The sequence below is a fragment of the Cheilinus undulatus genome, linkage group 9 (genome assembly GCF_018320785.1).
Source record: "Cheilinus undulatus linkage group 9, ASM1832078v1, whole genome shotgun sequence".
In the NCBI taxonomy this organism is placed as follows: Eukaryota; Metazoa; Chordata; class Actinopteri; order Labriformes; family Labridae; genus Cheilinus; species Cheilinus undulatus.
In genome coordinates, this window is record NC_054873.1 from 9898753 (window position 1) to 9920958 (window position 22206).

General features: G+C 42.1%; 1 long non-coding RNA gene across 1 annotated transcript; it reads left to right on the forward strand.

Moving 5' to 3' along the window:
• Positions 1 to 20528: 20528 nt before the first annotated feature.
• Positions 20529 to 21068, forward strand: LOC121515486. Its single transcript, XR_005992372.1, has 2 exons — positions 20529 to 20632; positions 20723 to 21068. It is a non-coding gene; the product is annotated as an uncharacterized LOC121515486 (long non-coding RNA).
• Positions 21069 to 22206: the final 1138 nt, after the last annotated feature.

Sequence of the window (22206 nt, forward strand, 5' to 3'; positions counted from 1 at the left end):
GAATGGAATTACTGATTAGATAGCAGGCTTGCAGTGTATGCGGTTGCAAAAATAAAACATTGTTCAGCTGAATAGTTTGAAAAATAAATCATTAATCTTTGGCATTTTGTTCTATGAGCCACTGGCATCATTTGTTTCATTTCCACTCATGAATACAGCAGAGAGAGAATAGAAAAGAGCTACACTGAGAGATACAACAATAAGGCTGAGCACAGAAATAAAGTTTCAGCAGCACTTGAATTTTCAGTATCAATCTAAGGCATCATTTGAGAGAAAGTTACATCTGCAGAGGCTTGTTGTTCAGGGCAGTTCAAATAAATAAAAGGCTGACCGAGAGGCCAACTGTGGTGCAGTTAAGGGATAGTGAGAGTTTCACAGTGAAGGACCGAGAGCAGCTCTCTCCTTTGATACAGCAGCAGGCACCAAGCCAAAACACCCTTATCCTCAATTCACCAGTGCTCAAATGAGGCTTCAATTATTTAGTCTGAGACCAGCGAGGAATCACAAGAAGACCATGCACACATTTTAGCTCTAACAGGGCTCAGTGTTACAGTTCTGTTAGCTTCCCATGGACTTTTAAACATTGGGTGGTTTGCCAGACATCGTGAGTGGCAATCCAGCAGCAGCAGATCGGTGCCAGAAACCGCAACTGGACATCGCCATGGTGAAATTTTCTATCGGTTTGCCAAATGTGATTTTAAGGCCTGGTATTGCTGTGATTTTGGCATTTTAACAAGCAGATTGGTTGTATCACACATAGACAAAAAATTTGATCTTAAACTGTGAAATTGTAGCGCTACACAGTGAATAAGCCCTATTCTATCAAAACCTATACCTATCTATTAACCAATCAATGAATCAGTCAATCTTAGTGCCGATTCATAACTGTAGGATTCTCAAAACATTACATAGAGGACAGGTCCAGACCCCACCCTCTTTTGTAGCCTATTATAACAGACAAGAGTTAATCATTAATGTTATAATAAAGATTATCTCCTATAATAATAAAGACCAGTGTTAATTTATCATCAATAGATATAGCAGTTAACTATGAAATGTAGAACATTGCAGAGAGGTCGAGAGGGTAACGTGCAATTCAATGATCAGTACATCAGAAGTGGCTTGGGTAAAGAGTGCAAAAAAAAAAAAAAAAAAAAAAGCAGCAGATTAGCTCAGTGATTCCCAGCTTTTGTTCTCTTTAGCTGAACCCCAGGTCAATATTTTTGCTTATCAAAATATTTAAACTGTCCAGGCTGTACTCACAGCTAATGTGTACTGTGTGTTGTCAAATTAGCAAGATAACAATCTCATTTGCACATACAGTGGTGGCTCACTTGTTTAGAAGAAAAAGAGAAGAGATTTGTAATGGTCCAACACTTGCATAAGATAGAAATCTGAGACATTAACACCAACAAATGTTACTGGTCTGGTTACAAGTACGTAAAGATGAGTACAAGCAAGGTTGTGGCCAGCTGCGAGGTCAAGACAGCAAAAGTTGGGACCAAATGTATGTAGAGTTTGATGACTTTTTCTTTGAAAAGACTCATTCTGAAATTTCTCAAAGTCCTGCCCTGCACTACCTCACATCCTGCTTGCAGAAGGGGAAGAAATCCTCTGTAGATGTGTGGGGTTGTGTCCGGCGACTGTATCAAGAGGAGGCACATCGTCATGACAACTGAGGCGGAAGGTCCATAAAATCCTCTGGAAATAAGAAAATGTTGATAACAGATGTTTTGGAAGCTGCTAGCATCCTAACTCTCAATAACTCACTGACTCACGCCAGAAAGAGTTAGCTCGTATGCTAATCACACCATACAAATAAATGGGGAGTGCTAATGCTAACTGTAAGCACAACGCTCCAATGGTTTAAAAGTGCATCCAGGTGTGAGTGGCTGTCAGATGAGATGTTTTGACCTGGGTTTTTTATTTTATTGACAGCATAATTATTGGTGGATTTCCTTTTAGTTATATACATGCAAGTATGTTTGAAATGACACTCATGAAGCTGCTGGATGCAACTGCAAACACAAGGTAAAAGTTTTGCTAACAAAGAAATGAGCGATAAATATCTTTATCTGTTTTCAACTTAAATGTAATTCAGCCATTGGACTCACTTTTAAAGCCAGCCTCAAGTGGCCACTATAGGTACTGCACTTTCAATCTTTCAGCATTGACTTTTGCCCAGGAGGTTGGCAAATAGTAGTCACATTAAGCACATTCACATCACAGCAGAGCTGAGGCAGCTGGCCTGACATGAGCTGACATGAGGTGTTTGAAACCCACATTGACTTCCTGCTCTGTTCCTGTTTGACAATACACAACATTACAACAAGCATCACAAAAAAGGTGTGAGAAAAACAACACATACATATTGCAGCCGTGGGCTCACACAGGGTTTCATACATCAAAGGCTGGAGGGCGCCAAGCTGTTTTTGCATTCACCTCTCCGTCCTTCACAAAGCTGTGCGGGGTAGCAGCCCAACCAGAGGAGCCACAGAAAAGTAAATTGAAATTCAGCTCCACACAGGGAGGCACCATTTATCAGACACTGATAGGTACAGTTGCATTTTACCCGACTACTTTTGTGTTGAGAGAACTGATGGTTTTTCATGAGTGGTTTGTTACAGATGAGTCTTGTGATGCAGCTGGCCAAGTGGAGGGTTTTCATGTTTGGTCAGCCATGGCTGTCATTCAGCAGATGCTCCAGCTAATGGTCTCTGATTGCTTCCTTTGTTAATTGAAGTGGAAGCACAAAAAACACATCTAATTATAGACAGAAATACATTACTGCACTCATCAGTTTTACATGTAGGTTTTTAATTAATGTGTAAAAGCGAGTCATTAGAAACTCACAAATTACAGTAAACAGAGAGGAGTACTCTGAATGCAGAGCAAGACTGCTGTAACCACAGCCACAGATCTTTGCGTGCATCCTCCCTCTTGTCACTCATGTTACTGTTTGCCAGCAGGCAGGTAGATCAGGAAGTTTTCAAAGTTAAAACTGCCTAAAGTAACGGATATGAGTGCCTGCATTTCTTTATTACACCCATGATGGAGCATCAACACGCCCAGGGATATGTTCCGCATTTCCTCCCTGCTCTTACCAAAAATACTCTGTTTGTTTCTCTTTGTCATTGTTGAATGCTTCCCTTCTCCTCCTAATTGACCCAAGTTTTTTTTTTTGTGTGTGTATGTGTGTGTGGGAAGTGTAGCTTGAGATATTACTGCCAGTTTTTCTTTGTTTGCATAGATTTATCCAGACTCACTTTATCTTTGATGGTTTCAGCTAAAGCTGTCCCAAATGCTCATTTTCAGTCAATTAGTGTACGTACATGCACTGTTTTATAAAGCTATGATTGTAGCTTGATACTGTAGTGCAACAGGACTGTTGTCCTTATTCCAGTTTAGATGCACTGGGTGGAGGAATTAATGGATTTGACCTCTGCTACGGTAAGTGGCTACATGCCCCCTTTCAGTTTGTTGCTATGAACCTTCCTGTTGACCTTACCAACTATTCGAGGGGTATCTGGCCAAAGATCTTTGTGGTGGAGTGTATTGGGCTCATCTGTTCACCTCTTCAATTGGGAAGCCTCAACTGTGGGGTGGGAAGAGACGCACTAACCTTTGTTGGGGTTTTTCTTAGTTTTGTGGTGTGCTATTTTCAATTTTATCCCCCTTAAACACTAACCTTTAGGATTCGGGTGCCCAACCCTAACCCTTTTTAGCTTTTCGTAAAATTGCTTTATGTTCAATTCATATTTAGCTCCCTCAATAAATTTTAGTTTTTTATTAATAAATTTATGTTGTTGTGAAAAATGGCCTCTTACCGTAACCACACCATAACCTCTGACAGCTAGCGGAAATTATACATCATTTAGTACAGTGGTCATCAAGTACATCTGCACAAGGGCCAGATTTATTCTCCACAGAGGCCCTGAGAGCCGGACTTTCAAATACACAAAGAAGAAATATTTTGGTCTGATTGAATTATTATTGTAGTAGTATTTGTATTTTCTTTCAAAATGCAGGACAGTCATTACCAGTGAGCTCTATCCAGCCCCCATTTTTGAAACTTTTAACCCCTTTTTGATACTTTTTGCCACTTTTTCCTCTTTTACCTATTTTTGTAAGATTTTAAACCCTCTTAAACCACTTTTCATGCATGTTTTACCCACTTTAATCCATTTTTGGCATTTTTTTTAACCCCTTTTCATTATTTTTGCACTATTTTTTGACACTTTTTAACCCATTTTTAAAATTTTTATCCCCTTTTTTCCCATTTTCACCACTATTTTCACCAATTTTTGTCCCTCTGTTCCGCTTCACAACCCATTTTACCATTTATCACCTATTATTTTTGTAACACTTTTGCCAACCTTACCCCTCTTTTTGAAATATCTTATGAGTGTGACTAAAAAGTACATTTCAGTAAAAACAGATCAAATGTTAAGACATTCTAAACCTATTTCAATATTAATTGTTTGTGGGATGGATTTAACAGCTGCAGACATTTAAAGCCAAAGGATATTCATAAAACCACAACATTGCCTTTCCTCCTTGTCTGAATTTAATGATCTTTCAGGGGCCAGACAGGAAGCTTTGGGGGGCCTGATTTGGCCCCCGGGCCGCCAGTTAATGATCAGTGATTTAGTACATCAGTCTGGTTACGGCTTGGGTAATGTTTGTTGGTTTCTGCCCCACAGTCAAGGTTGCCCCATTGTAGAGGTCTGCAACCAGATCTTCTTGAATGATTTATTTAGCAAACTGTAAAGACGTTATAGGTCAAATGGTGAAAACATGGACAAACTTTACAGTTCTTTACATTTAGTGCACACAGTCATGTGCAGAAGTTTTACACATAGGTCCCTAAGGATTCATCACAAGGTATGATTCGCCACAACCCAGGGCTGGAGACTGGGAGAGAGTGACCAGAGTCAAGCTCGACATATGTAGACACATGTGTCAATAGGCAGCCAAGTTCAAAATTGTTGGCATCCCTTTTGTCTGGGCCTTTTCACGTCTGGAGACCATCAGCGGTTTTCGTGCCCTTGTGAGATCCACAGCATGACCAGGGGCTTGTGGCAACCCTACCTGCCCCGATGGTCCCCTGAGCCATGCTTACTCGCCAAACCACTTCTTACTCTGCCCTAAAGTTGTTGACTTTGTCTTCCAACAGATTATTTTCCCATGTCCCTGGTAATATGCAAGGACATCCAGACTGTGACCAGAGTTGTGTCAATCCTCCTTCCTGCCCTAAGGTGCCCTCATGTGGCTTACCCGCCACATCTATGTCTTACTTCAGATTCAATTTTTGACCTAAACATGCCTAACTGCACAATACTGTATATGCCTTGCTTTGGGCAGATATGCAATGCATGTTTTCTCTTTAGTTTACAGTGAGTTACAAAACTAACTTAAACTTAGCATTTATTCTCATCAACTTCAGAGGTGATAACCTTGAAAAGCAGATGGACTGGCCAGATTCCATGTCTCTCATCAGGCAAATCCATCTTGAAAAGCTCCAAACTGAATAGCTTTTACTAGTTCTGAAAATGGACTAGACCAATCAGGGTCATAGCAGTGCAAGACAGTAGCAACAGGTGGGGTTTTGTTTTAGTAGGAGCTAACTGCGTTCCCCACTGTGTTTGTGATAGTTCCAGGTGGGGTTTATATGGTCAGCTGGTTTGTACAATGCCGGCTGGTGCAGCGATTAGCTTGGATCTAGCTGTATAGCTGCAGCTTTATCAGAACTGGGCCATCTCTCATTTTTAAAACAAGAGCAGAGAACACTAAAAGTTTTTCTTTATGCAAAAGATATTTTTCACTTCCTATTGGCCTCAGCATGAGTTTCATCCACCAATAAGCTTCACCATTCATAAACTACAACAGCGTCTCCCTGTCATGTTACTGCCTGAGCTGCACGTCTACTACCTCGTAATGTTTTGTATCTCTGACCAGCCTGTATTGGATGTGACAAACAGAATGCTCATCCAATCACCTTCTGAGAATTTTCTTTTAATTCCTGCACTTCCCACATGCGTTTTAGGACATTTCCCAGATTGATGGGAGATATGTCTCATATAATGAATATACAGTACGAAGCAGTCAGTTTGGTGTGTCAGGTTACAGGATTGAAGATCTGAAGGAAACTCTGGGGCCTTTGCAGAAAGCTTAGGCCAGCTACATGCATGAAAGCAAGTTGATCCACAACCAGTGACAAAGTATGTAGTCCGACTCACTCGAAGGCCATTCAAAATACTTCAATACTACAATACTTCAAACAAAGACAGTGAGAGAAGGTGAGACTGACAAGAAGCACTCACAAAGATGGAATCATTTTGCACCTTCACTTGAACATGAAATTCCTGAAGTGTGTCATCAGTCACTTGTATTGAGCATGGTCCCATCTTTGAATGAATAAAGCTTTAGAGAAACAATTTCTGGCATTAAAAAGATCTAATTTGGTATCATTTACCAGACATAGTCAGACAGAACAAACCAAAGCTGTCACTTACAGGAAGACTTTAATCAAGTCTCCAAAAGATATTCAGTCTTCAGTCGTCGTTTTACTGCTCTGTTAGTGTGTCCTTTTCTTTTCCTTTTTATCTACTTCCAATTTTATCTATTCTGTTTTATTTCAAGCACTTCTTGACTTTGCAAAGTAAAGAACTACTTTGTCACTACTGTTTTGAGATCATTTTCAGCCACAAACATTAATCAGTGTCTCTTCTTCTCCAAGTCACCCTTGGGATTTTTTATTAGCTTTTCGCAACTGATTTCAAATTTCTGATACCAGGAAAAATAAAATATTTCTATTGTCTTTTTATGTTCTCTGTTGTGGAATAAGTGCTTTTCAAAATTAACAACATCATTGCACTTTTTAATGACTTAAAACACTCAACGCAACTTTCTGGGGGATGGTAGTGGCATTTCCTGTGCAGATTTTATTTGGGAAACAAAGGGTTGCAGTTTCAAGCCCTGGACAAATGCTGTCTGGAAATTGTTCTCGTAGTTGTAGGAGTCACAGTTCACCTCTTGAGTACTGCCAAGCTAAGTACTGAACCCCCAACCATTCCAGTGCTCCTTTATGTGCTGCAGCCCTCACTCTTACCCTGTTTAGACCTTGCATTGACTCAGGGTTCTATCAGTTTTTGGCATTTGGATGCTAAGTGATAATCCACAATGCTTTTTGTGAATAGACCTCAGTGCATAGTGAGAATGATTTCATGTCTGATAGCTCAGACTCCATACAGAGGTGGTCTGGGATGCTTTCATCCAGACTGGACTGACTCACTGGTACTGAAGACCAGTCCATCATGATCTGCTGTATTTGGTAAACCATTAGCATGGCTTCAGTGACAGAAATTGGAGCTCTTTTCAGAAACCTTTATTGTTTGACTCAGCTTAGTAAAAAAAAAAAAAAAAAAAAAAGCCGGTCTTTCAGCTCCCAAATGGCTCTTCAAGTGGTACCATTTACTTTTTTATCTTTAAAGCAACAACAAAAAGGAAAAAACAGAGAAACCACCTCATTGACCACAAATACAGCCAGCTTTTCGGATTTTCTCACACACCAGCAACAAATCATCTCCCTCAAAACTTGTCAACTTGAATTAAGTTACCGTTTAAACAAAACTCCTCAAGATCTGCTCAAGAGTTTATTACCATGTCCTTTAAAAGGATGTTTATGACAGAAGAAGGGGAAAAGCTGTTAAAGAGGCACTAAAGGCCTCTTTGATCATGGCTTATTCGCCCACATTCATTATCACTAGCAGCCTGATTTTACACAGCATGCAGGGATGCCAGGCCAAGGAACTATGGGCTGCTTTAACAGGTGGGTAACTTAGTTCTGCTGTCATTTCTGAAGACATATTGTGTTCAAAATCACATATTTCTGCACAAAATACTTGATATTTGTGTGTATTAGTGGGCGAAGTGTGTTCACACAAACTCAAATGCATTGCACTACTGGCACACCCACCTAACAATGTTAGAATGTGCAACCTGTTCATCTGCAAAAACGTTTCGATTTGCTCTTAAGCTGTTTGTAGTTCACCTCCTGAGACTTTCTTTGTCTAGTGATGTTACAGTATATGGACAAAAGTAATTGGCCACTTGACCATACACCAGTAGGGACTGAAATGGCATTGTATTCAAATGCTTATACTTAATATAGAGTAAATTTCCCTTTTGCAGCCTCCACTCTTCTTGGAAGGCTTTCCATTAGACTTTGCAGTGTTTCTGTGGGAACTGGTTCCCATTTATTGTGTAGAGCATTCATAAGGTCATGCACTGATGTTGGATGAGAAATCCTGGCTCACAATCTTTGGTCCAGTTCATTCCAAAGGTGCTGGATGGGGTTGAGGTCAGGGCTTTGGTCAGTATTTTCAACACTAAACTCAATAAACCATCTTTATAGTCGCTGCTTTTGCATTACATTGGGCACCGTCATGTTGGAATAAATATGGGCCTTTCCCAAACTGTTGCCACAAAGTTGGAAGCATAGCATTATCTAAAATGTCTTGGTATGCTAAAGCATTAAGATTGTCCTTTTCTGGAGATAGGGGGCTTAGCCCTGACCCCAAAAAACAGCCTCCTACTATTATCCATTCTCCATCAAATGCCACAGTTGGAACAATGCAATCAGGCAGGTAACATTCCCCTGGCATTCGTTAAAGGGGACATATTATGTAAAACACGCTTCTAACAAAAATATATGCCCCTGGCCTGTCCACAATCTCTCCAAGTACCAGAAAAATCCATTCCCTCCCCCCTCTCTTTCTCCACAGAGGGGTTTTTAGACTTGCAAAAATACAATACTGGAGTGTTTTTTTCAGCAACAAACTTTACAGGCATGTTTTCAGGACTTCTGAGACCAATATAAACTTGTCTTAAAGGGGTAAAATGTGTCACCTTTAAACCCACACTTGTCCATTTGACTGCCTAACAGATAAAGTTGTTTGCAATTTGCCGTTCGAAAAAGAACAAAAACAAAGAGGTGGTTAAACCGTTGTCACTTCCTGTGAGCACAAAACAGCAGTGGTTGATTTGAGACAACACTGATATAGTTCATGCGCACTGGCTGGACCAACTTAAGTGCAATCACTTGGTACCCAAATGCCAAAAATAGATCTTTAATGCAAAATGCAAACAGGATCTCTGAAATATCCCCTTTAATAGATGTCCCTTAAATCCTTTGACTGTGTTCTTAGTATTAAAATGAGCTTCCCTTTGAGGGAGTAATAAGAGCTATCTTGTTATTGTTCTTCATCTAGCTTGAATCATACAAAATCTGTCTTTATTTCATAATGTTTTGATGTAAGAATAATCAAACACTTGTAATAAAAATGGTGTCTTAAATGAGCTTCTATTTGTAGGATGATCACAGGTATATTATCAAGATTATAAAGCACAGCTTTCACTTGGAGTATTTTTTAAAGAAATGAAAGTACAGTTTCAGTTTGATTCTGGTTTGTTTATGATCAAAATTGCTGACCTAAATTCTCTGTCTTCCTCATTTCCTTTTAAAAGCCTCGCCTTATTTTCTGTTTACTCATACAGCGGGTGCCATCTGTGAGACATTATCATAAAAATCCAGTGACTGACACCCTGCTGGCATGCAGCGAGACACATGACTGAGTGAAAAAGAGCAGAGCCCTTTTTTTTATCGTTCAGACAGATTTCAAGGTGACGGGAGAGGTGTCCAAAGTTTGATTGATCGGCTTCAAATCCAATAGAGTCCAATAACACACACAGCTGAGTCAAACCAGCTGGATCAATACAGCTGAGAGACTGAGATGGATGTGTGTTTGTCTTTTAGGTGAGAGCGTTATGTAATAAATCAAGTGTAGCTGGTAATTGCTTCATATGCTAACTGCCTGACATTATGATTAGCCCGGGAGTCGTGTTTGTTATTGCCGGAGTAAGTGAGCATTAACACAGGGCTTGTTTTAACATGATGTGCAACCTGTGAATGCACCACATGCACATTTAGCACCCTTATAATACAGAACCACACTGCAGTCACTCTCATATATACCTCTATAAAAAAATGATGCATCTACTACTAATCCTTTACAAGCAAGCAGTCATGTTAATAAAGCTAGGACACATCTGATTGTATTTTATCATTAAGAGGTGACAACAGATGAGTGAAATTAAGCTTTGAAACATTTATACAATTGACTACAAAGATAAGGCTATGTCCTAACAGTACACAAGCATCAGGCATCACTTTAAATCTGAATGAGAAACAGAAATGCAGTTATACAGTTTTGCCTCAATATTATAATATTCCAAACATAAATAAAGAAATGATCAATTCAATATTATCTCCATTTAGTTAACAAAGGAACAAGACCCTTTTCTATTTCTGGGACAAACTTTAGGGCACATTTTGTCAGGTTGCACATGTGCATTTGTCACACTGTTGGATATACATTGTTAATCATATGACCTAAAGCAAGTCATGGTTGGTTTAAAGCCAACTTCTGTGTTTTTGTATAAATTAAAACCAGAAGTTTTCTCGCTTCCTTGACTAGTCTGCAGCCATCACAGATACACAGGCCTGATGCCCCAGGCAGACATTTAAATACACAAGGCCTATCCTAGGTGTGTAGCTTCACTCAAAATGTGCCTCCTTTCCCCAGTGCTTTTGAAATATGGTCCGTTCACAGCACGATTGCGGCATGTAATGTCAGTTGCATTGCCTGAAGTTTTCGCGTTTCCTTGACTAATGTGTTTTAAAGTCTGCAGCTGTCACAGATACATAGGCCTGATGCTCCAGGCAGACACTCAATTAAACTTTGCAGATCCTAGGTGAGTAGATCACTCTAAATGTGCCACCTTGTCCCAGTGCTCTTAAAATATGGTCCATTCACAGCACAATAGTGGCATGTAATATCATATGCATGACCTGAAGTTTTGGCATTTTTTTGACTAATGTGCTTTAAAGATTGCAGCCGTCACAGATACACAGGCCTGATTCTCCAGGCAGACACTGAAATACACAACGCCTATCCTAGGTGAGTAGATCACTCTAAATGTGCCACCTTGTCCCAGTGCTCTTAAAATACAGTCCATTCACAGCAAAATTGTGGCATGTAATGTCAGTTGCATGACCTTAAGTTTTCACATTTCTTGATTTATCTACTTTAAAGTCTGAAGCTGTCACAGATACACAGGCCTGATGCTCCAGGCAGACACTCAATTAAACTTTGCAGATCCTAGGTGAGTAGATCACTCTAAATGTGCCACCTTGTCCCAGTGCTCTTAAAATATGGTCCATTCACAGCACAATAGTGGCATGTAATATCATATGCATGACCTGAAGTTTTGGCATTTTTTTGACTAATGTGCTTTAAAGATTGCAGCCGTCACAGATACACAGGCCTGATTCTCCAGGCAGACACTGAAATACACAACGCCTATCCTAGGTGAGTAGATCACTCTAAATGTGCCACCTTGTCCCAGTGCTCTTAAAATACAGTCCATTCACAGCAAAATTGTGGCATGTAATGTCAGTTGCATGACCTTAAGTTTTCACATTTCTTGATTTATCTACTTTAAAGTCTGAAGCTGTCACAGATACACAGGCCTGATGCTCCAGGCAGATGCTCAATTCAGTTTGCAGATCCTAGCAGAGTAGATTCACTCTAAAAGCATCACCTCATCCCAGTGCTCTTATATTGCGGTCCATTCACAGCACAATAGTGGCATGTAATATCATATGAATGACCTGAAGTTTTGGCCATGCAGTCACTAATGTGTTGTTGGATTTGCAAACTAAACTGCAAAGGCCTTGATTCTTCAGGCAGACACTGAAATACACCACCTATCCTAGAGTAGATCACTCTAAATGTGCCAAGTCTGTGTGTGTCCTGTTGCATTCAGGCTACAGGTGACACTGCAGCTGTCACAGATACACAGGCCTGATGCTCCAGGCAGATGCTCAATTCAGTTTGCAGATCCTAGCAGAGTAGATTCACTCTAAAAGCATCACCTCATCCCAGTGCTCTTATATTGCGGTCCATTCACAGCAAGATTGTGGCATGTAGTATTAGTTGAATGACCTGAAGTAGGCCATGCAGTCACTTCTGTGTTGTTGGATTTAAACTAAACTGCAAATTTGCTTGTTTTCTTCACTGCATTTAAGTCTGCTTGAAATCACCACCTGAAGACAGATTACTCAGCTGAGTGCATACAGAGTCTGTGTGTGTCCTGTTGCATTCAGGCTACAGGTGACACTGCAGCTGTCAAAGATACACAGGTGTAATGCTCAGGGCAGACGCTCAAGTCACATGACCTGAAGCAGGTAATACAGCCCCTTCTGTGTTGCTGGATACAAACCAACCAACAAGTGCATTTAAGTAGAGAACTGAGAGAAGGTGAGTAAGAATTAGCGTTGTTTTAACACCTGGTTGATTGTGATGACACATCTTAATGCCACAAGTCAAAGCCTAGAGGTGGATGCTGGGATGGCTGTGGGCTTGAAAGCAATAGTTCAGGGCACAGCTGGAAACAACAGAGCAGAACTGGAAATCTTGCAGCTTAAATAGGATGCTAATTTGTTTGGTGATAGTAGATAATGATGCATGTCAAGTGTGAAAACTGAGCTCTTTGCCTGAGGTAGCTCATAGGTGTTGCTGCATTTTAATTTTCAATTTCAGATTGGTTTGAGATGCCTTTTTCAAAATAAATGTAAATGTTAAACTCCCTTTTAGCCATCCAAATTACTATGGAGCCACACAAATAAGCAACTGCATGGACTAATAAACAGAACAAATCTTTGCTCTTCCCAAAATGTAAAAAAAAGGAAAAGGAAAACATCTCAGACACCCTTATCTTCACCTTCTCTTACATCCAGCTCCAATTCTGAGAGCATAAACAGCAACAGAGCAGAATCTCTCCGTCGGGTTGCTCAGCAAAAAGGCTGCACCAGATGCTTGTGTTAGATTATCATGCAAACTGATAGCAGCAGACTTTTTCAGAGCGCTGCATCAAAATGTTAATTTCCCCAAGATGAAATAATCTAACACTCTGCAGTTTTAATTAGCAGTTCGTTTTTCTACAATTTTAGAATCTTGTTACGTCAGTAAAAGCTTTAATTGGTGGGTTGTGAGGGGGAAACTCACACAAGTCAAAACCTTAATTTGTGGATTATGAATATACATAAGCATTTATTTTCCCTTTTTTACACTTTGCCAGTATAAAATAGGCAACAATTTAAGTTTTTAAGGGCCTTGATCAGTGGTTCTCAACTGGAGGGTCAGGACCTAAAAGTGGGTCATAGAGGTGTTACTAATGAATGTGTGCTTAGGAACTAAATGAGTCTATCGTGCATAAAGCCCTAAGTAGACATACATTCATATGTTTAATTTTCCTCTGTTTTGCTGGGATAATTAGAACATCTTCTCAAGGTTGTGACTTCTACATCTCAGTATCTTTGGATGCCAGAAGTGTTTTCCCTTCATAATGTCTGAATTTCTAAGATTGCTAAAAAACAACCAAAGTTAGCATCCCAGTCCTTTTGTAATGATGGCTTTTTACACATGGTTGTTTTGTCCTGTCTTTAATTCAGTCATATGTTTTCTTTGTTAGGTGATGGGAAGTTAAAGGAAATTTGAGCTCCATTTTTTCAGTAAAGGAATATTTTGGTATTTTTAAAGTTGGGTTGTATAAGATACTTAGTGGCGTTAGCTTCCGGTGATTTCAGTGTGCATTGCCCCTGCAAAGAGGATGGGCTCGAGGAAGCTAGGCTAAACAGTGCTACAGATTAGTCTGAAGTAAAAATAGGCCAAAAAAATAGCTGGCTTAATTGTCTGATATATAAAAACATTTTAATTTGAAATTAGTTTTATTTTCCTCCTCTAAAGCCTTTGTGTTTAGGACATGCAGGCTGCATCACACCCTATCCAGAGTTCCCCGCCTTACTTAACACTTTACCGACCTTCTTCAAGACTCTGAGGATAAATCTGACCCTAACCAGCAGAGCTGGATGAAAATTTGTCATCCAAGTACGTTAATGGCTGTCGCTTTATTCTTCTAATGGCTGATAATTAGACCAGCTACAATCGGCATGATATATTTACCTTATGAAAACAATGTGTGAACTGTTTAAGGGGAAAACTGAGCTGAAATAGCTAGTTTTAGAGTAGTTTGCTGTTGTTTCTTCTCACAAACCCAAGACAGAGACACAGAGGCTTTAGACATGAAAAATAATACACTTTATAATTTTGATATGGGGGGGCATTTTTACCTTAAACATGCTAAAGTACGCAGACAGTGCAACTGTCTGTTATGCTGTAGCTTCCCAAAATGCATCATCTTGAAAGGGACAACACATACTAGTGATGGGTTACCAATTTATTTATTTATTTATTTATTTTTTAATATATTGTATGTGTCTGTGCGCTATTTGATTAATTAGTAGGGATGATCTTTTGTCCTCTACTACAGGCACACCATGCATTGAGAATTTGTGTTTATTTGTGTTTGATGGTTTGACATTGTTTTATTTCTGCCCAGCCAATGAGCAGACTTTATCTGACCTGCAAGGTGTTTTGGGGAGACAGTGCATTTTGAAAAATAATTATATGATATTTTCATCAGTTTTAAAAATTTTGCATAGTTGGAGTGAAATACCTGCCCAAATATCAGTCATATGTTTGCCAAAATTGGCAGGTCAAATGAAGCCAAACCGGTACCCAAGTGAAGAGCCGTTGGGGAGCTGAAAGAGCCAGCTCTATTCGTTGAGCTGAGCCAAATGATCAGGATCACTGAAAAGAGCTGGAATTCCCATCACTAACACATACTGAACTCTGAAGGCCAAGAACCATATACAACCAAACTTGTCAAAAATGAAATATCCCTTTAAGGTGGTAGTGTCTGTACGCTAGGCTAGTTGAGAACCACTGGTCTACAATATCAAATATTCACCGGCTCAGAATAGACCAAATAAGCAGTGCTATGTCAGCAAAAATGCATTAAAAAGCATGAATGTCTAAAAGTTTAATCACAGTTTGCATGGACAAAATAATCACGTTTAAGGTTCTGTGTTGTTCTCATTAGCTACAGGTAGAAGACACACAGTTAAGATGCCGTGTTCTGTACTTTCATTAGCTAAATGAGAACAAGAAACAGCAATTAGACCTCTGTGTGCCTTATAAAAGCTACAGGAAAACCAAAAAGCCCACACTGAGTATACATGGACTATGGGTAAGTATTTAGACTATTCACCAGGCAAAGTTCAGGCAAAGTTCAGCTTTGTCTGAGTTCTGTTCTGTCTCCTGTTAACATGTTAATTTAATGTCCCCGAAACCCAGACAGAGCAACAAAGAGTCTGGTGGTCTCATGACGGATATGACAATTCATTCACAGACCCGTTCACACTGACATTTCACATCAAAATTAATGAGAACAGAGGCTAAAATGGGAACGTGGAATGGCAATTTGTGAATACTGCTGTTGTTTCACAGCCCATCGAGCAGATTATCTTTGTCTCTCTGCTCCTCAGAACTATAATCCTGCAGATATTTGCTTTAATTGTGTATCTCTAAGTTGACTCTGTCTAGTTATCAAAGAGTATACATTAAATCTCATTTGAATAGTTCTTAAAGAGAAAGCCACTACTTAGAGGGTTTTTCCTTGGGTGTATAATGTAAGCCACCACTGACAGATCATCAACCTCCTCTGGTTTAGTGCTGGCAGTGCCAGTGTTCAATTCAAGCAATGAAGTTCAGCATTTTGAGGGAGTAAGAAGTTAACTTTTTTATACTAGCTACAATATGTCACATCTCCAGGTTGACCTAGTTAAGTTACTTTTTCCCTCATGTTTCTAGTCTGTCATTTCCTGTTTTATTTTGGATACTTACCTTGTGTCTCTTTTCCAGATCACTCCTTCCTGCCCATCCCTACCTGTTTCCCTGTGTCCTGATCATCCTCATGTGTCTCACCTGTGTTGATTGTCGAGTGACTGCACCTGGTGATCCCCGGCTGAGTGTTCCCCTCCTCGTGTATTTAGCTCATTCACTCCCTGTCTGCTGTGCGAGATCGTCTTGTTTCCTTTGTGTCCAATTCCTTCGAGCCTTACTTCTGATTGACCTTCGTGATTTATTTGACCCAGTTTCCCGTCCTAGTTTCCGAGTTAGCCTGCCGTTTTTTGTACCTCTGCCTGCTTGTTTTGACCTCCCGTGTATCGAACCTTTTCCTGATTAAACGGACTTGAAAGTGCTTGATTCCTGTGTCTGCTTTTGGGTCCTTTGGTCCGCATATCGTTACAGTACGATCTCGCCAACAATGGATCCAGCAGACTCTGACCCACAGGCGCTCAAAGCGCAGGGTCAGCGCCTTGCTCAACAGGATGAGCAAATTAAAGCGCTTGGACAGTTAGTGCAGCAGTTGGCCGGACGACAAGAGACTACCACGGCTGAGTTGGGAGCACAGCTCAGCACCATCACGCAGATGATCCAGATCAACCTGTCGAAAAATGATAACGCTCCTCCTCTGCCTCCTGAGCCGGCTACCCAGCCTTCTCTGCCTGCAGCTTCTCCCTCACTCGTTCCCCAGCTTTCCAGACCAGAGACATTCTCCGGGATTCTGGCGACTGCAAGACGTTCTTGACACAGTGTGAGCTTCACGAACTCAACGCAGCTGCCTTCCCCTCGGACCGGGTCAAGATCGCCTTCATCGTCTCTCACCTGACGGACAGAGCCAGCCGTTGGGCCACTGCGGAGTGGGGCAGGAGATCGGACATCTGTAACTCCTTGGCGGCGTTCACTAAAGCCTTTACTCAGGTATTTCAAAACATTCAGCCAGGCAGAGAAGCAGCCAGGGCCTTAACTAGAATTAAGCAGGGGCGTAGAAATGTGTCTGACTACGCCATTGAATTTAGAACATTATCTGCTGAAAGTGATTGGAATTCCACTGCCCTGCTTGATGCCTTTTTTGAAGGCTTATCTGAGAAATTAAAGGACCATCTAGTGACTTTTGATCTTCCTCAAGATTTAGATTCTTTGATTGCTCTGGCCATTAAAATTGATAAGAGACTCTTAGAAAGAGAGAAGGATAGAGGCAGGCAGCGGGAACGTTTTTATCCTGCTTACACTAGGAGGTCCAGCCCAGCTGATCTTCCCCAGGCCGGGAGAAGACCTGCCTCACTCCCGCTGGTCACCGATGCCCAACCTGAGGAACCCATGCAGCTAGGCGCACCAGGCTCACTCCAGATGAGCGTCTCCGTCGAATGAAGGAGGGCCGCTGCATCTATTGTGGACAACTGGGTCATCTTTTGGTTGACTGCCCTATCAGACGGAGATCCCCTAGACTACAGACTGTGGTGAGTCGCAACCTCATATTTAACAATCCTGCCCAATTACTCCCTGAAGTCTCCATTGAAGCCAAAGACATTAAGACTGTGAAAGCATTCATTGATTCAGGATCTGATGCTAATCTGATGAACTCTCTCCTGGTTAGGAGACTCGGCCTTCGACTTTCAACCTGAATCATCCCCTGGAGGTCTGCGCGGTTAATGGCAGTTCAATGGGCAGAATTACTCACCGCACCCAGTCTGTGACCATTCGTTTTCCTGACTCACACAGTGAACAAATCAGTTTTCATGTTTTTGACTCCTCAATCATGAGATAATCTTAGGAGACCCTGGCTCGAGATTCACAACCCTAAGATTGATTGGGCTTCAGGACAAATAACTGACTGGGGAATAAATTGCAGTCTGACTTGTTTTCATAGTAAACCCCAGAAAGTTCCGGTAACAGTACCTCACCCTGACTCTGATTACCCTGACTTATCCCAAGTTCCTGACTTTTACAATGAACTGAAGGAAGTTTTCAACACAGCTAAAGCTAAATCCCTACCTCCACACAGACTTTATGACTGTGCCATTGATCTCTTACCTGGAGCGTTTCCTCCCAAGGGAGACTTTACTCTCTCTGCTCCCGAAAGACAGGCAATGGAGCAGTATGTGGAGGAGTCTCTGGCGGCAGGGATAATTCGGCCGTCCTCTTCACCTGCAGGAGCTGGTTTCTTCTTTGTGGACAAGAAGGACAAATCGCTCATGCATTGACTACAGGGGCCTTAACAACATCACCGTGAAAAACAGGTACCCCCTCCTTTGATCTCATCTGCTTTTGAACAATTAAGTGAAGCTAAAATATTCACTAAGCTGGATCTGCGAAATGCTTATCACCTAGTCAGAATAAGGGAGGGGATGAATGGAAGACAGCATTTAACACTCCCACGGGTCACTACGAATATTTAGTTATGCCCTTTGGCCTTACTAACGCTCCTGCAGTTTTTCAAGCCCTGGTCAATGACGTTCTGCGGGATATGTTAAATGACTTTGTATTCGTTTACTTGGATGATATCCTAATTTTTTCCTCGGATGAGCAAACCCACATCAGCCATGTCAGAAAGGTCCTGGAGCGCCTCTTTCAGAACCAGCTTTTCGTCAAAGCCGAGAAATGTGAGTTTCACAGACCTTCCGTTACCTTCTTAGGATACATCATTGCAGAAGGTCAGATCCAGATGGACCCTGAAAAGGTTAGTGCTGTCAAAGATTGGCCAGTACCTTCTTCCCGCAAAGAACTTCAAAGATTTCTGGGGTTTGCCAACTTTTATAGAAAATTCATTCGAACTTTAGCATTATTGCCTCACCCCTGCATGAGCTTACCTCCTCTAAGAGGCAATTTTGTGGAACTCTGCTGCTGATGCAGCTTTTGTCAGACTTAAGAACTGTTTTTCTTCTGCTCCTGTCCTCATTCTGCCTGACACTAACAATCAGTTTGTTGTTGAGGTAGACGCATCTGATGTAGGCATTGGAGCTGTATTGTCTCAACGTTCTTCCAAGGATGATCGTCTCCACCCCTGTGCCTTCCTGTCACGCAAGCTTTCTGCAGCTGAACGCAACTACGATATAGGCAACCGGGAGCTGCTGGCAGTCAAAGTGGCACTGGAGGAGTGGAGGCATTGGCTGGAGGGAACTTCTCAACCCTTCTTGGTGTGGACTGACCACAAAAATTTAGAATATCTTCAAACAGCCAAGAGACTGAATGCCAGGCAAGCCAGGTGGGCATTATTCTTTAATCGTTTTAATTTTACCCTATCCTATCGACCTGGTAATAAGAATGTTAAGCCTGATGCTCTCTCTAGAATCCATTCTAATGAGGAGCAAAAAGCAGAACCTGAACTGATCCTCCCACATTCCTGTGTTGTTGCTAATGTTACTTGGGAGATAGAGAGAAAAGTCCAGGAGGCCATCCATAATGTTAACCCCCCTGTGAACTGTCCACCTGGTAGCCTGTTTGTTGTTCCTGAGCTCCGCTCCCAGGTTATCCAATGGGCACACTCCTCTCGGTTTTCCTGCCACCCGGGTGTTAGCCGAACTCTGGGGGTCCTTAAAGAACGTTTCTGGTGGCCCTCTATGGACAAGGAGGTTTCGGAATTCATCTCAGCCTGCCCCACCTGTGCCTCCAGTAAGGTCTCCCATCAGCATCCGGCAGGTCTGTTCCATCCTCTTCCGGTACCCAAGAGGCCCTGGTCCGACATATCCCTGGACTTTGTCACGGGACTCCCCACCTCAGAAGGTAACACCACTGTTCTCACAGTGGTGGACAGATTTTCTAAAATGGCTCATTTTATCCCTTTACCCAAGTTGCCCTCTGCCAAGGAAACAGCCGAGGCTATGCTGCACCATGTTTTTCGTCTACATGGTCTCCCTAGAGATGTGGTGTCGGACCGGGGCCCCCAGTTCACCTCCAGGTTCTGGAAGGAATTCTGTTCGCTGATTGGAGCCACTGTGAGCCTCTCCTCTGGATTTCACCCTCAATCGAATGGACAAACTGAGCGGATGAATCAAGAAATGGAGACGGGCCTGCGCATTCTGGCTTCCCAGAACCCTTCCTCATGGTCCAACCAGCTCGTGTGGGTAGAATATGCACATAACTCACTTATTAACTCATCAATTGGCATGTCCCCCTTTCAGTGTGTGTACGGCTTTCAACCTCCTCTTTTTCCTGCCCTAGATAAGGAGGTATCTGTCCCCTCTGCCTGGACCCTGGTGCGACGTTGTCGCCGGACCTGGGAGCGAGCCAGACAAGCCCTCCTCCGAGCTTCAGCCAGACACAAGGCGGCTGATCGCAAAGGTCTGAGGCCCCAAGTATCACTGTGGACACAAAGTTTGGCTATCCACTAAAACCTGACTCTGCGTCTGGATTCTAAGAAGCTCGCTCCCAGGTTCGTTGGTCCGTTTCCTATTTCCAAAGTTATTAATCCTGTAACTGTCCAACTAAAACTACCCAGAACCATGAGAGTCCATCCTGCATTCCACGTCAGTCAACTTAAACCCGCCAAATCCAGCCCTCTGGTCCCCACCTCCAAGCCCCCTCCGCCCCGTTCGTTGATGGAGAAAGAGTCTACACCGTCAAAAGTTGCTAGCCGCCAGAAGAAGAGGCCGTGGCTATCAGTATCTGGTGGATTGGGAGGGTTATGGCCCTGAAGAGCGCTCCTGGGTCCCCTAGAGACATCATGGACCCAGAGCTCATCAAAAACTTCCACAATGAACATCCTGATGTTCCTGGGCCGTCTGGAGCCAGCCGTGGAGGGGGGGGTACTGTCACATCTCCAGGTTGACCTAGTTAAGTTACTTTTTCCCTCATGTTTCTAGTCTGTCATTTCCTGTTTTATTTTGGATACTTACCTTGTGTCTCTTTTCCAGATCACTCCTTCCTGCCCATCCCTACCTGTTTCCCTGTGTCCTGATCATCCTCATGTGTCTCACCTGTGTTGATTGTCGAGTGACTGCACCTGGTGATCCCCGGCTGAGTGTTCCCCTCCTCGTGTATTTAGCTCATTCACTCCCTGTCTGCTGTGCGAGATCGTCTTGTTTCCTTTGTGTCCAATTCCTTCGAGCCTTACTTCTGATTGACCTTCGTGATTTATTTGACCCAGTTTCCCGTCCTAGTTTCCGAGTTAGCCTGCCGTTTTTTGTACCTCTGCCTGCTTGTTTTGACCTCCCGTGTATCGAACCTTTTTCCTGATTAAACGGACTTGAAAGTGCTTGATTCCTGTGTCTGCTTTTGGGTCCTTTGGTCCGGCATATCGTTACACAATAAGTGCTGAGTTTTCTGAAAATGGCAGAGAAACACATGGGGGCTATGGACTAGGGCTGGATATTTCCCACAACTTTGCAGCATCATTCAGGGCAGGATGTGATGACTGGGGCACAGTCATGGTGGAAAAGAAAAGGGCTTTTCCCAGACTGAGTCTGATTGAATTCAATTATTAACAGGTTTGGTAAATACTTCTGTCCATGTAGTGTTTGTAATTATTCATTTGTTTTCCTTATAAGTTTGTTTGATTTGATGACCACACAAAACAATTACATACTTTGAATCATTTGGCCAAGAAGCAGACTATGAGTAGAGAATAAAACACACCTGAAACTGAACAGCTGATAGAAATAACCACTCTATCACCCTGATAATCCACTCAAATGTCACATAACGTCTCCATCAATTGATCTGGTTTTTAAGTTTCTGAGAAACTAAAATAATGCTGTCTTGCTTATCCAAGATGAGTTCACTTTTCTATTTGTGAGCGTGCAACCTTGCTCAAAAATACAATCCTTTTCTCTGACATTTTCTGATTTCCTTAAACTTTTGATTTTGACCAGTAATACATTTAGGAACTTATGTCTAGACAAGCCATAGAATTTTTTTACAGTAATAGTAATAAAAGCAATAAACTATTTGGTTAAAAAATCTCTATGATGTGGATGCCCCAAGCAGGCATCAAATCATGTTTATTGACTTAATTTACCCATGCAAGTAAGAAAAGTTTAGTTGTTTTAATGACATCTTTGTAGAAAAACCCTAAATGTACTCATCCATCCATCTTCTTCTGCTTATTCGAGGTCAGGTCAGGGGGGCAGCAGCCTAAGCAGGAAAGCCCAGACTTCCCTCTCCTCAGCCTCTTCGTCCAGCTCTTCCCGGGTAATCCCAAGGCATTCCAAGGCCAGCCAAGGGACATAGTCTCTACAGCGTGTCCTGGGTCTCCCCCCGGGCCTCCTCTCAGTGGGACCTGCCCAGAACACCTCACCAGGGAGGCTTCCAGGAGGCATCCGGATCAGAGCCACCTCATCTGGCTCCTCTCAATGCGGAGGAGCAGCGGCCATACTCCGAGTCCCTCCTGGATGGCCGA